Below are 12500 nucleotides of genomic sequence, written 5' to 3'. Positions count from 1 at the left end.
CCCTAGGCGATTCCCACCCCATCCATTTAACCATCTCTGGAGGCACATTAAGACGCCCCCCCACCCAAGATTCTCTCCTCCTCCTCTCCTCTGTTCTCCTTCTTACCCTGTGCCCCCTCCCCCGAATAAGACTCCCCTTCATCCTTTTCCCTTCTTACATCCTTCGCTCTTCCAGTATTTCCTTCCTTGACCCTACTCCCTTTTCTCATCCTCAGTCCCTTCCTCTTCTCTTTTTCTTACCCTCGTCTCACATCTTCAACCTCTTCCTCCTCTTTGTCCTCTTCTTTTTCATTCTGTTTATATTCTTTATCCTTCAGTTCTTTCTATGTTTTGCTTTCCTATTTTCTTTCTTATTTCCTTTTCTCTTTTTCCGTCATTTCTTGCTCTCTTCTTCTTCCGCCTTTTCCACTTTCGACTAGATCTTACCTTTCCTTCCCTTCTCCTCCTCCTCCTCCGCCTCCTCCTTCTCCTCCAACTCATTATATTAAGCTCCTTTATCCTTAAGTTCTCTCTACCTTTTCTTCTTTCAATTTTCTTTGTTATTTATTTTTCCTCCTTCTTTTCCTGGTCTCTTCTTACGCTTCCTCCACTCTGACTTAAACCTTCCCTTTCCTTCCCTCTTCCTCCTCCTATTCTTACTCTTCCTGCTCCTCCTTCTCTCCACCTCCACGCTTACTTTCCCTCGCCCTTCCCTTCCCTCCTGAGTCCCTCCCTTGGGCCGGAGTATCGAGGCAACCCGCGGCTGTTAATCCGATAGGCACCCGACCCGCCCTCGTCAACTTTATCCGGAAAAAGTTACGAAATTAGCTGCGGAAACCTTGAGAGGAAGATGGTGAAGGTGGTGGTGGTGGTGGTGGAGCGGTAAGATGAAAATGTATATAAAAGAGGAGGAGAAGAAGGAGGAGGAGGAGGATGAAGACGGAAAAGGAGGAGAAAAAGAAGAAGAAAAAGAAGAAAAATCAGACACAGCAGCAGCAGAAGATGAATAAGAATAAGAAGGCGAAGTTGAAGAAGAAAAGACGAAGAAAAAGACAAAATAGAAAAAGGAGAAAAAGAAGGACAAGGAGAGAGAGAGAGAGAGAGAGAGAGAGAGAGAGAGAGAGAGAGAGAGAGAGAGAGAGAGAGAGAGAGAGAGAGAGTGTTCCCCGGATCCTAGTGCCACTAACACCACTTTCCTCTTAACTGGACAATCCGTTTCTGGAGGAAGGAGGAGGAAGTGGAAGAGGGGGAAGAGGAGGAGGAGGAGGAGGAAGAGGAAGAGGAGAAGGATCTTTGATGGTACTGGAGGTCTATCAAAGGTACTCCTCATAACCATCAAAGGTGCAGACGAAAAAAAAAAAGAAAATAAAGAAGAGAAAAAAAAGAGGCAGAAAACTGGAAGAGAGAGAAAACTAATAGAAACATCAGGGAGAGGAGGAGGGAGAAGGTAGAGGAGGAGGAGGAGGAGGAGGAGGAGGAGGAAGAAGAAAAAGAGGAAAATAATTTAGCATTGAAAGAAAACACAAGATCTGAAGGCTTTCCAAATATGTCTCTCTTTCTTCTCTTTCCCCACAAATGGAAAACGAACTCGACCAAAATATTTAATGAACGACTCAAAGGAAACTAATATTCTTCTCTTCTCAGTAAACGAATAGGATGATGATGAAGAAGAAGAGGAAGAAGAAAGAATAATAAAAATGATAATAAGGAGGAGGAGGAGGAAGAGGACGAGGACGCAGAGGAGGAGTAGGAAGCGGAAGAGAAGAAGGACAGTAAAGTTATAAATTGACCTCAAAACTAAACGGAAGATTAAAAACTTGAGAAATTCCATCGGTTTTCAGAATAGATACATAAATAGATAGACGGAAAGAGGAAGAGAGAGAGAAGAGACAAACAGCGATAGGGAGCGAGAGAGAGAGAACAGACAGGTAGACATATAGACAGAAACAAAGAGTAACAGAGAGAAAGACAGAGAGATTGAGAGAGGGAGACAGAGGTAGAGAGAGACAAGAAGCGCCGTAAAAATAAATACAGCGAGCCTCCCGGGATGATGGGCTTCAAAAATACACCCTCGCGGTCTCTCTCTCAGCGTCCGCTGGGCCCGGCGCGGCGAGGCAGTCCGACACGCTGACGGTTCCGGCGGTGGCTCGCTAAGGGGCTGAGTGGGTCGCCGCTCCCCCGTCTTTTTCGCCCTTAACTTTGCTCGTTTGGCGCCGACCATTAAGGGACACTTTCTTACGGTCGCATCCTTAGCCTCAGCGTGTGACGTATGTTTTTCTCAGGCGTTTAAAGGGGTATTATTTTTATAGGACTTTCTTATTTCCTCTGTATTGCCAGCTATGAACGGGTATAATGTGATTTTTACTACTATTATTTTCACTTTATCATTATTGGCTTATTAGTATGTTTAGTGTTTTCCTGTTGTATTCAGTAAACAAGATATCTACACGAGCTAAACAAACATCCCAACCTGCATGCATAATTAGATTTTCGAGGAACAGACAAACACAGAAGAATACTTTTGCTTCCTTTGATCTTTCTGACTCTCTCTCTCTCTCTCTCTCTCTCTCTCTCTCTCTCTCTCTCTGTTTATGTCGGTATTCACTTAGCAGTTAAAAAAGACGCGTAGGAAAAAAGTTAGAGACTGGAAGACAGCAATTAATTTAAAGAATGAGATACCCAACATTACTTAGAGATAGAATATGTATAGAGGACAGAACGACTATCGAGGACACCTAACCACATCACCGAATCAGAAGAAAAAGGACGAGGAGAAAAAGAGGAAATAAAATAAAAACGAGAAGAAAAAAAGCGGGCAGTGTTTCGTAAATATATCGGTAAACGCTTTTTTCTCCAAGATTATTTGATTTATTAACGATATTTTCTTTCTATTGATCGAGAAAGAAAAAAAAACTAACCCTAAGGAAGGAAGGGAGAAAGAAAGAAAGCAATGAATGAATGAAGGAAGGAAGATCTACCCTATTAGGAAGTGGGATCTGCTGAGTATCATTAATCAGCTTACAGAAAATCTCCTCCCTGCTCCTCCTCCTCCTCCTCCTCCTCCTCCTCCTCCTTTTCCTTCCTTTCAGCGCCTCATATTCAATAGACATAAGGAAAGCCCCGTAACGTCCAATCCTCAGGTCTAATCTCCTATTTGTTTGGCCCATATGCTCCCCCTGCCTCCTCTTCCTCCTCTTCTTTGTCCTTCGTTTCCTCCTCCTCCATGTCTCCTCCTCCTCCTTGTTTTCATTACCCTACTCTCTCTTATTCTTTTTCTTCCCCGTTTTCGCTGTCTTTCTTTTTTTTTTTTTTTACGTCTCCGCCTATTGCGCCGGTAGGCTTGCTTGAGGGGGCTGGATGGTATTCGGCCCCAGCCCGTCATGGCGCAGGCAAGTGTTTATAGTGGCGCCATCTTCTCTTGGTCTCTATCCTTTGCTTCCAACATTTTCCTTTCTAATATTTTTTCTTCTTCTTCTTCCTCTTCTTTTTCTTTCCCGTCTTCACTGTCTCTATCCTCCGCCTTCTATAGTTACCTCCTCTATCACCTTCTTGCCCTTCCTCTTCCTCCTATTTCTCCATCTCCTCTTCCTCGTCCTTCTTCTTCAATTAGTCTCCTTTCCAGCCACTCTCCTCCTCCACCCACCTACTCCTCCTCCCCATTTTCTTTACCTTCTTCCTGATCCCCATAATCCATTTCCCGAGGGCGTTAAAAGCTACTGTGTGAATAGGGATGATGGATTTGGTTGGTGTTGGTCGTGTTCCAGCAGCTGGCGCGGGAAAGCTGTTGTGGGCTACTTATTTTGGGTTCTCTTTGCGGTACATTGGGCCTGAGGTGTGATGGACGGAGGAGTCGGCGAAGTTCAGTGAGTGATTGAAGGATGGAAGGAATGATGGATGCGGAAAAGACTGTAAGAGAAGCGTATTGAGTAAATGGATCAATGGGCAGGAATGAGTGAACGAAGGAAGGAACGAAAAATAAATGGAAAAAAAAGAATGTCAGGATAAAAGGAAGGAAAATGATTGACTGAATGAGAAGAGAGAATGAGGAAGAAAGGGAGAAAGGGAGAAAGGAAATAAGGAGAATGATTTACTGAATGAAGAAAAGAGAGAAGAAAACAAGGAATGAAGAAAGGATGGCAAAGAAAGAGAAAAGGAACGAAGGAAGGAACGACAAAGAGATGGAAAAAAAGAATGGCAGGATGAAAGGAGGGAAGGAAAATGATTGACTGAATGAGAAGAAAGAATGAGGAAGAAAGGGAGAAAGGGAGAAAGGATATAAGAATGATTTACTGAGTGAAGAAAAGGGTGAAGAAAACAAGGAATGAAGGAAGGATGGCAAAGAGAGAGGAAAGGAAAGAAGAAATGGTTGATCGAGTTAGTGAAGTGATACATGAGCACAAGGACATAGCGACAAAGCAATGCAGGGAAAGTGGGCTACAGGGTTGATTGGTTATTAGAAGGAATGATTTTTTTCCCTATTAGGTGCTGCCTATAGTGCCGATGAACTGTCTTGAGGGGTCTCTTGGACAACCCCATCCCGTTAGAGGCGCAGACGGATTTTATATATAGTGGCTGCCGCTGTATATGACACTTGGCCCATGGTGCCCCCGGTGCTCCTCTTAACCGAAGTCGCTGAAATTAGAATTGAATATCGGGGCAGCACGTGGGTAATCTTCTGAACTCAGCCATGGGTAAAACTCAGCGTGTTTCGGTGGGACTCTAACCATATGATTCAATTAGTGTAAGTAGTGATATTAGAATTGATTGAATATCTGGGCAGCATGGGTAATCTTCCGAACTCAGCCATGGTTAAAAACTCAGCGTGCTTCGGTGGAACTCGAGCCTAGGCCACGGGTAAATCACTCGCCCATCGCCACATGATTCAATTAGTGTAAGTAGTGAAATTAGAGTTGATTGAATATATGGGCAGCATGGGTAATCCTCCGCACTCAGCCACGGTTAAAAACTCAGCGTGTTTCGGTCTAACTCGAACCTAGGGCCAGAGGTAAGCCACTCGCCCATCGCCACATGATTCAATTAGTGTAGCTATATATGGAATTCCGGACACAGGGACAGATGAATGCAGGTAGAGAGATATAGAGAGTGAGCTACCGGGTTGATTGGACATCGCGACACGGGAACACGGGCGCAAGGGCATAAGGCTACAGGAACACGGGTTTGCATGGACACGGGAGCGCGGGGGCAGAAGACTACAAGGGAGCACGGGTGAAAAAATGCAATAACCTTGTCAATATCACGGAAATATTACATTCACGTCGGTGCGCCATTTTTACGCCAATAGATCCATCGAGCAAGCGAGTCTATTGATCGTCAGGGTTACGGGGACATTTTATTTCCCGTTGGAGGGTCTGTAGGCCAATCCAATCAGAGCATTAAAATTATATGTCAACAGCGGTTATTAAATTTTGTCCCAGAGTGGTTAAAAAGAGCAGGAGGAACACAAAGGAACACAAAGGAAGAACAAACAACAGCATACCAGATGGTCCTTACGAGGCTGTTTGTGACAAGCTACACTAACTATCTAATCAAAGGTGGAAGGTGAAGGAATGACAGGGATGACAGGATGAAGGATGACAGGGGGAGGAGGAGGAGGAATGGAAAAAGAGGAAGAGGAGGAGAAGTTTGGGAAAAAAGGAGGAGGAGGATGAAGAAGAGGATGAGAAGAAGGAGAAGGAGGAGGAGAAAGATGATGATGATAATGAACGTGATAATGATGATGATGATGTAGAGGTGCATGTTAGAGAAAAAGGAAAAAAAGGAGAAGGAAGAGAAGGAGGGAGAGAAGAGCGAAGAGGAGGAAGAGGAGGAGTGCTAGAAGGACGATGGGAGGGAAAAGGAAAAGAAGCAAAACAAAGAACAAAGCAGTGTGATGACATTAAAAAAAAAAAACCCTTCATATTTTACTTCATTTTCTAAACCGAAGGACAAAAAATTATGACTCCAAAACAACAACTAATTCTTCATCTCTACGACATCTGACTCACAATAGACAAAACTACAACAAAACAAAATTAAAAACAAACAAGTCAGAAACACAACGCAGTGATATTTATACTTCTCATTAACTCTCTTTTTTAAACCGTGTAATTCAACGGACGACAAAAGAAAGATAAAAACGTGCAAAAAATAATGGTCGTTCTCTCGGTTGTCGCCATGCATGCGTCTCATATTTCAAGACCGTTTTTTCTCCCAGGGGCGTTTTTATCCCAGCGTCTGTCCGGCAACGGGAGACAAAGAGGAACGAGGCGACTCTGTTTAGTTGTGTGCGACGGCCGCCCGATCGAAGGTGGCCTGGTGCTGCTGTTGACGGCCAATTCTTGCTGTTTTTCTTCTTCTCTCTTACTTCTTGTTCTTGGCCCCACTCTCCACTTATTCCCTCTTTCTCTCATTACATCTTTATCCCTTCCATTCCCTCCTCCCTTGACCCTCTGGCATGGGTAGGGCCGGTGTTGTTGGCATCTAATTATTTTTCTTCTTCTCTCCTACTCCTTATCTCCTCTCCATCCCTTTCTTTACATCTTAACTCATTCCATTCCTTCCCTTCCCTTGACTTTATGGTGGTGGCTTTGGTGCGGCGGTGGGTATTATTTCACGTTTACTTCTTCTTCTCTCTCTTCTTTTTCTTCTTTTACTTACTCCTCTTCCTTTTTTCTACATCTTAACCCCTTTCGGTCCCTCATCCCTTGATCCAGTAAACGGTAACTCGCTACTTCTGTTCTCTTTGTTTTTTCCATCACTACATCCCTTCTGATTCCCTCTCCTTGTGCAATTTAACCTACTCCTAAAGCAAATTGACCCTTCTAACACTCAGCACAGTAACTATAAAGAAAAAACACAGTACTAAAGGAGTCTGTAAGAGGAAGGCCCGTCAGCTAACGCCATCTATCGTCTCATGAATTAATCGGTGCTCCCTTCCTCCCTCTCATCCCCCCCTTTCTCCCCGCCTCCCATTCTTCCTCCATGTCCTCCTGCCTCCCCGAAGTGACCTGATCAGCAGCCTTGAAACGTGAGCCTAATCAGTCTTGTAGCCTCATCAAGCTCGCCTTTCGATCGTCATTTTTCTAATTTGATGAGGAAACGATATTTTTTTCCCCCTGTTCCTGTGTCCTGCATTTTTCTTCCTCCAGGTAAAATGTCGTCCTTCGTGATTTTCTTCTCTGCTTCCGTTTCTCTCTCTCTCTCTCTCTCTCTCTCTCTCTCTCTCTCTCTCTCTGTGTTATTGATTGCTCCCTCCAAGTCGTCATGAGTCTTTGAGCCAAACACTCATTCCTCCTCCTTCTTCTTCTTCTCTTTCTTCTCCTCTTTCTCCTCTTTCTCCCCCTCCTCTTTCTCGTATTCTTCTTCTTACTTTATCTTTTACTCCTCTCCCTCCCTTTCTTCTCCTTTTTCTCTCTCTTCCTCCTTTGTCTCCTGCCCTCCGCCTCCTATTCCTCCTACTTTTCTTCCTCCTTCTTCTCCTCTTTCTCCTGTTCCTCCTTTTACTCCTCCTCTCTCTCCTCATTCTCTTTCTTTGTCTTTATTCTCCTTCTCCTTTTGCCTGCTGCCTCCTATTCCTCCTATTCCTTCTTCGCTTCTTTCTCTTCCTCCTCCTTTTCTCCTGTTGTTCTTCCTCTCTCTTCTCCTTATTCTTTCTCCTCCTTCTCCTCTTCCTTTGTCCTCCTCCTCATACTTCCTGCCGCCTCCTATTCCTCCTTCTCTTTCTCCTGTTCCTCTTTTTCCTTTTACTTCTCCTCCTCCTCCTCCTCCTCCTCCTCCTTCTCCTTCTTCTTTGTCCTCCTCTTCCCTCTCGTCCTGTCCCAGTTCGCAATTATTTATCCCTTTTTCCTTTTCTCGTTGTTTGTATCTTACGTTTTCTGCAAGGTACGGAGAGGACGCTGTGATGTTTTTTCTTATCTTTACCTTTCTTATCCCAACGTAATTTCTTATCTTGATTACGCAAAGGCACGTGTCTGTTTTCCTTTCGCATTTATTCAATCTATTTCGTAACGTTTCTTTTACATTTTCTTCATTATTCATTTTAGAGATTTTGCGTTTCATTTTCTTGTTTTATTTTTTTTCCACTTATCTTTCATTTTTATTAGTTCATATTTTCCTTATTTTTTCCATTTTATAATTTTTTTAAACTTTATTTTGAACATTTCTTTAACCTTTCTTACTATTTGCTTGAACTTTTTTTTCTTATTCGTGTCAATTTTTTTTCCGTTTTTTATTTTCTATTTCTATTACCTCTTTATTTTTTTTGCAACATTTTGCTTTATTAGTTTTTCATTTTTTACTTCTGAACTTTCATTATTTACTGTTTTTCTTTTGCATCTTAAAACTTTATATTTTCGTACCTTTTTAAAAACTTTTCTTCAAGTGTGTGAGGCGTGAGTGACCCAGTTTATAAAATTACTGAGTTTTTTTTTCGCCGTGTTTCTAATTGCGTTTTTATACAGTGTTGTTTTGCTGTTTGGTGTTTTGTTCAAGGTATATTCTATCGACGCGACTATACATAACAAACACTGGACAAACAACAACAACAACAACAACAACAACACACCCACACAAAATCCCCACTACACCCACACCCACACCCACAGCCACACACACATTAGGCGAGGAAGCAACGGAGAGAGAGTATCGGAAAAAACAAAAATCAAAATTACCTCGATTAAAGTTGACGATTAATTCAGTTTGTCCAAAGTTCAGAAAAAAACAGCAGGGTCACACACACACACACACACACAGAGACACACACACACACACACACACACAGAGGACAAACAGATTTCCCATGAAGAGGAAAACCTTAATTACTGCTTCCTTTTATGTGTGTGTGTGTGTGTGTGTGTGTGTGTGTGTGTGTGTGTGTGTGTGTGTGTGTGTGTTTTGATCAATTAGCATAACAATGGAGGACAATTAACGTGGTACAAAACACCTGCTCGCATGGGAAGCACAACAATACCTCGCCCCAAAAATATGAAGCGAAAAAGTTAGCGAAACAAACGCAAAACGAGAAATAACAAGAACCATTATGCCACGAGATAAGAGGAGGAGGAAGAGACGAACAAAAACAAAACAAAAAAAAGAAGGAAGTAATTATAACATGCCGAAAGTTAACGGTGAATCCTGGTGTAGTTAGGCGAGGCAATTAGAATGGAATGGCGGGTCATTATGGATTTCAGATGGTGGTGGTAGAGGTGGGGGAGGTGGTGGTGGGAGTACTGGTGGTGGCGGTAGCGGTAATTATAGTAAGTGGAATGGTAGTACTGGTGGTGGTTGTGGTGGTGATAGTGGTGGTGTAGATGGTGGTGCTGATGGTGGTGGATGGTGGCAGTGATTGTTGCGGTGCGATGGTAGAGGAGGAGTGTTTGTGTGGTAGATAAAAAAAAAAAGATAAGGAAGGCGAGGAAAAAGAGGAGAGGAGGAGAAAGGGCAGAAAACAGAAAAGGAGGAGGAGAAGTATGTTAGAAGGATGAGATACGAAGGGAGAGAAGGAGGAGGCGAATAACTAACAAGACTGAAAACAAACAAACTGTGAGTGGCAGATGTTAGGTAGTAATGGTGGCAGTATGGGTGATTAATGACACTACTGGTGATGGTAGTAGTAACGTTACGGGTAGACACTAGCATATCTCCGTCTCTTAGGCCCTTGATCCTGTGGTGGGTATATACACACTACTCCGGGACAAAAGGACAGACTGACATCCGGCTTACCACCGTTTACCTTCCCCAGGCTTCCCCAGGTACCCATTTATCGACCAATCCGAAAGGGAAGATGAACAGCTGGGTTGGCTGTACTCTAAATGTGGTCAGGATTAAACCATGGACAGAGGCATCGTTGTTAGGCTTGTTATTCTCTATTGTTATCATTATTGTACTGTTTTAAAGAAGCGTTGCAATAAGACAAAGCAATACACTGAAAGAAATAAGCTACTTGAGCCGCTGTTTACTATAACAATTACAATTACTGTTTTTATGGGCAAGAGAACAGTAAAGAAAATTTGATGAGAGCCAATCTGGGGTCGTCGAATAGACACACACACGTTACAGCTCATAAATCTCTCTCTCTCTCTCTCTCTCTCTCTCTCTCTCTCTCTCTCTCTCTCTCTCTCTCACACACACACACATCTACACACACACATACAAACACTAACACGTTGCAAAACAAGACGCCGAGAAAGATCAACAACTTACAGCAATAATGAGTCATTCTAAAGTTTCATTAGTACTAACTTCTTTGGCCTCCTCCTTCCACGATTCCTCTCTCTCTCTCTCTCTCTCTCTCTCTCTCTCTCTCTCTCTCTCTCTCTCTCAGTAGAAAAAAAAGACACTGAGAAAAATGAGAGATGATAAATAGCGGTGAGAGAGAGAGAGAGAGTCATAACGTGGGGAGAGGCAACGGAAATGTCTAAGGCCGTCACTCTAATGTTCGCCTCTCTCTCTCTCTCTCTCTCTCTCTCTCTCTCTCTCTCTCTCTTACCCCCTCTCTCTCTACTTCTTCTGCCTACACCGCTACCTAATATAACACTAATGTCAATATTGTAGTTTTCTATGGAGTGGCGGGGGAAAATCTACGGAAACAGCCAGCCGCAGTTCACTACCTCTGGGTTTTCGGTCCCTAGATTCTGAAGCCAGTATCTTTACACATAATCGTCACCTCAGTTCCCCCGTTTGAAAAGCCTCTCGTAGAAGATGCTGGGGTTGTCATGGACTGTTTTGTGTTCCCATTGATAGTTTTACACGTCTTATGCATCTTCAACGGTAAAATCCCTCACGACAACCCGGTTAATCTTCTCTTTGGCCTTGGGAAATAGTCGTAATGGGAGATCGGTACGTTTGATAATATGGGTTTGACTACCTTACTTACGGTTTGAAAATATTAACCTATCTTTTCTTTTTCTTTCTTTCTTTGTCCTTGTCTTTCTTTCGTTCTCTTTCTCTTTCTCTTTTTCTCTCTTTGTCCATCTATCTCTCCCTCTCTGACCCTCTCTCTCTCTCTCTCTCTCTCTCTCTCTCTCTCTCTCTCTCTCTCTCTCTCTCTCTAATGTCGGTCCTCTCAGTCCTGCCCACCCCAGCTGTTGACTTTCCGTTCCCCTCCTAACCCTCGGGGAAAACTCTCTCTCTCTCTCTCTCTCTCTCTCTCTCTCTCTCTCTCTCTCTCTCTCTATCAGCATCTCTGTCAATATTAATGAGCCGTAACTTGAAGAGAACATGTTATTTACTCTTTATTATTCCTTTTATTTCCTTTTATCTTCGTTCAGTAAATCTCGCTTCATGTGTTTATCAAAGATGCTGAATAATATACGTCGAGTTTATGGGCCTAGGAATGAATGTTTTGATGTATGCAACTAGGCCTACGTACGCACACACACACACACACACACACACACACACACACACACACACACACACACAGAACCGGAAGAGGAGCAAGATGAGTTACGGGAGGGAATGAAGGAAGGAGGGGTCGGAGTAGAAGGAGAAAAAGAGGAGGAGGAGGAGGGGGAAGAGGAAGGAGGGAAAATAAGGAGGGAGGAAGGAGGAGACAGGGAAAATGACAAATTCTTTTCCTCACACTCGAGATGAAGGAAAGGGGAAGCAAGGAAGAATTTACCGTATTTACTGCCTCATCAGTACTCCTCATCTCCCCTCGCTGTCTCATCAACTCTCTCCCTCTCCCTCTCTCTCTTTCTCTCTCTCTCTCTCTCTCTCTCTCGCTGTCCTATAATCCCTTTAACTTCGCTCTTCTCCTCCCCTCTTCCGCCTTCCCTCCGTCTCCTTCCCTCCTCTCTCCCTTCTTCTCCCTCACTTCCCTTCCCTCGTCTCGCAGCGAAGGGGAGCTTAAGTAAAGAAAAAGGGAATAAAAATAAAAATGAAATTAATCGAACGAAGGAAAACCAGAGAAATGGATTAAAAGGTCGAGAAAATATACAAGCAAAGGGTAAATAAGAGAAAGTGAGAGAGAAAGAAAACCTGATGTAACTTGCTTTTATCACTGTTCCTATTTCATATCTTCTCTCTCTCTCTCTCTCTCTCTCTCTCTCTCTCTCTCTCTCTCTCTCTCTCTCTCTCTCTCTCTCTCTCAACTTTTTCCCCTTTTCTAATCTCCGTTTCATTACCTCTACTCTCGTTCCTCCGCCTCATCTCTCTTTCATTTCTACGTCTTCAACTTTATCAACTTTCCTTCCCTTCCCTTGCCTTCACTGACTCATTCTAAACTTTCCCTTCGATTAACATTCCTTCTGTACCCTTTCAACAAACATTATTGAATTTGTTTTGTGATTAAAATGTTTGTAGAATGATATTGCCGGTGAAACTGAGGCAGCTAACATATAGATTGGGATAGAAATTCATATCAAAATAGCTAAAGGTAACGGTTGGCTAGTGTGGTGTGCTATTTATATGGATAAAATTGGAGATTAAAGAGTTAAGGTGACAAACATGAAAATATGGAATTGGTTATGTTATTGGTAGCAAGAGATGGTATTTTTCTTTTGTGCGTGTGTGTGTTTATG

The sequence above is a fragment of the Eriocheir sinensis genome, chromosome 13, assembly GCF_024679095.1.
Source record: "Eriocheir sinensis breed Jianghai 21 chromosome 13, ASM2467909v1, whole genome shotgun sequence".
Taxonomy (NCBI): Eukaryota; Metazoa; Arthropoda; class Malacostraca; order Decapoda; family Varunidae; genus Eriocheir; species Eriocheir sinensis.
Note: the sequence above shows the minus strand (reverse complement) of the source record.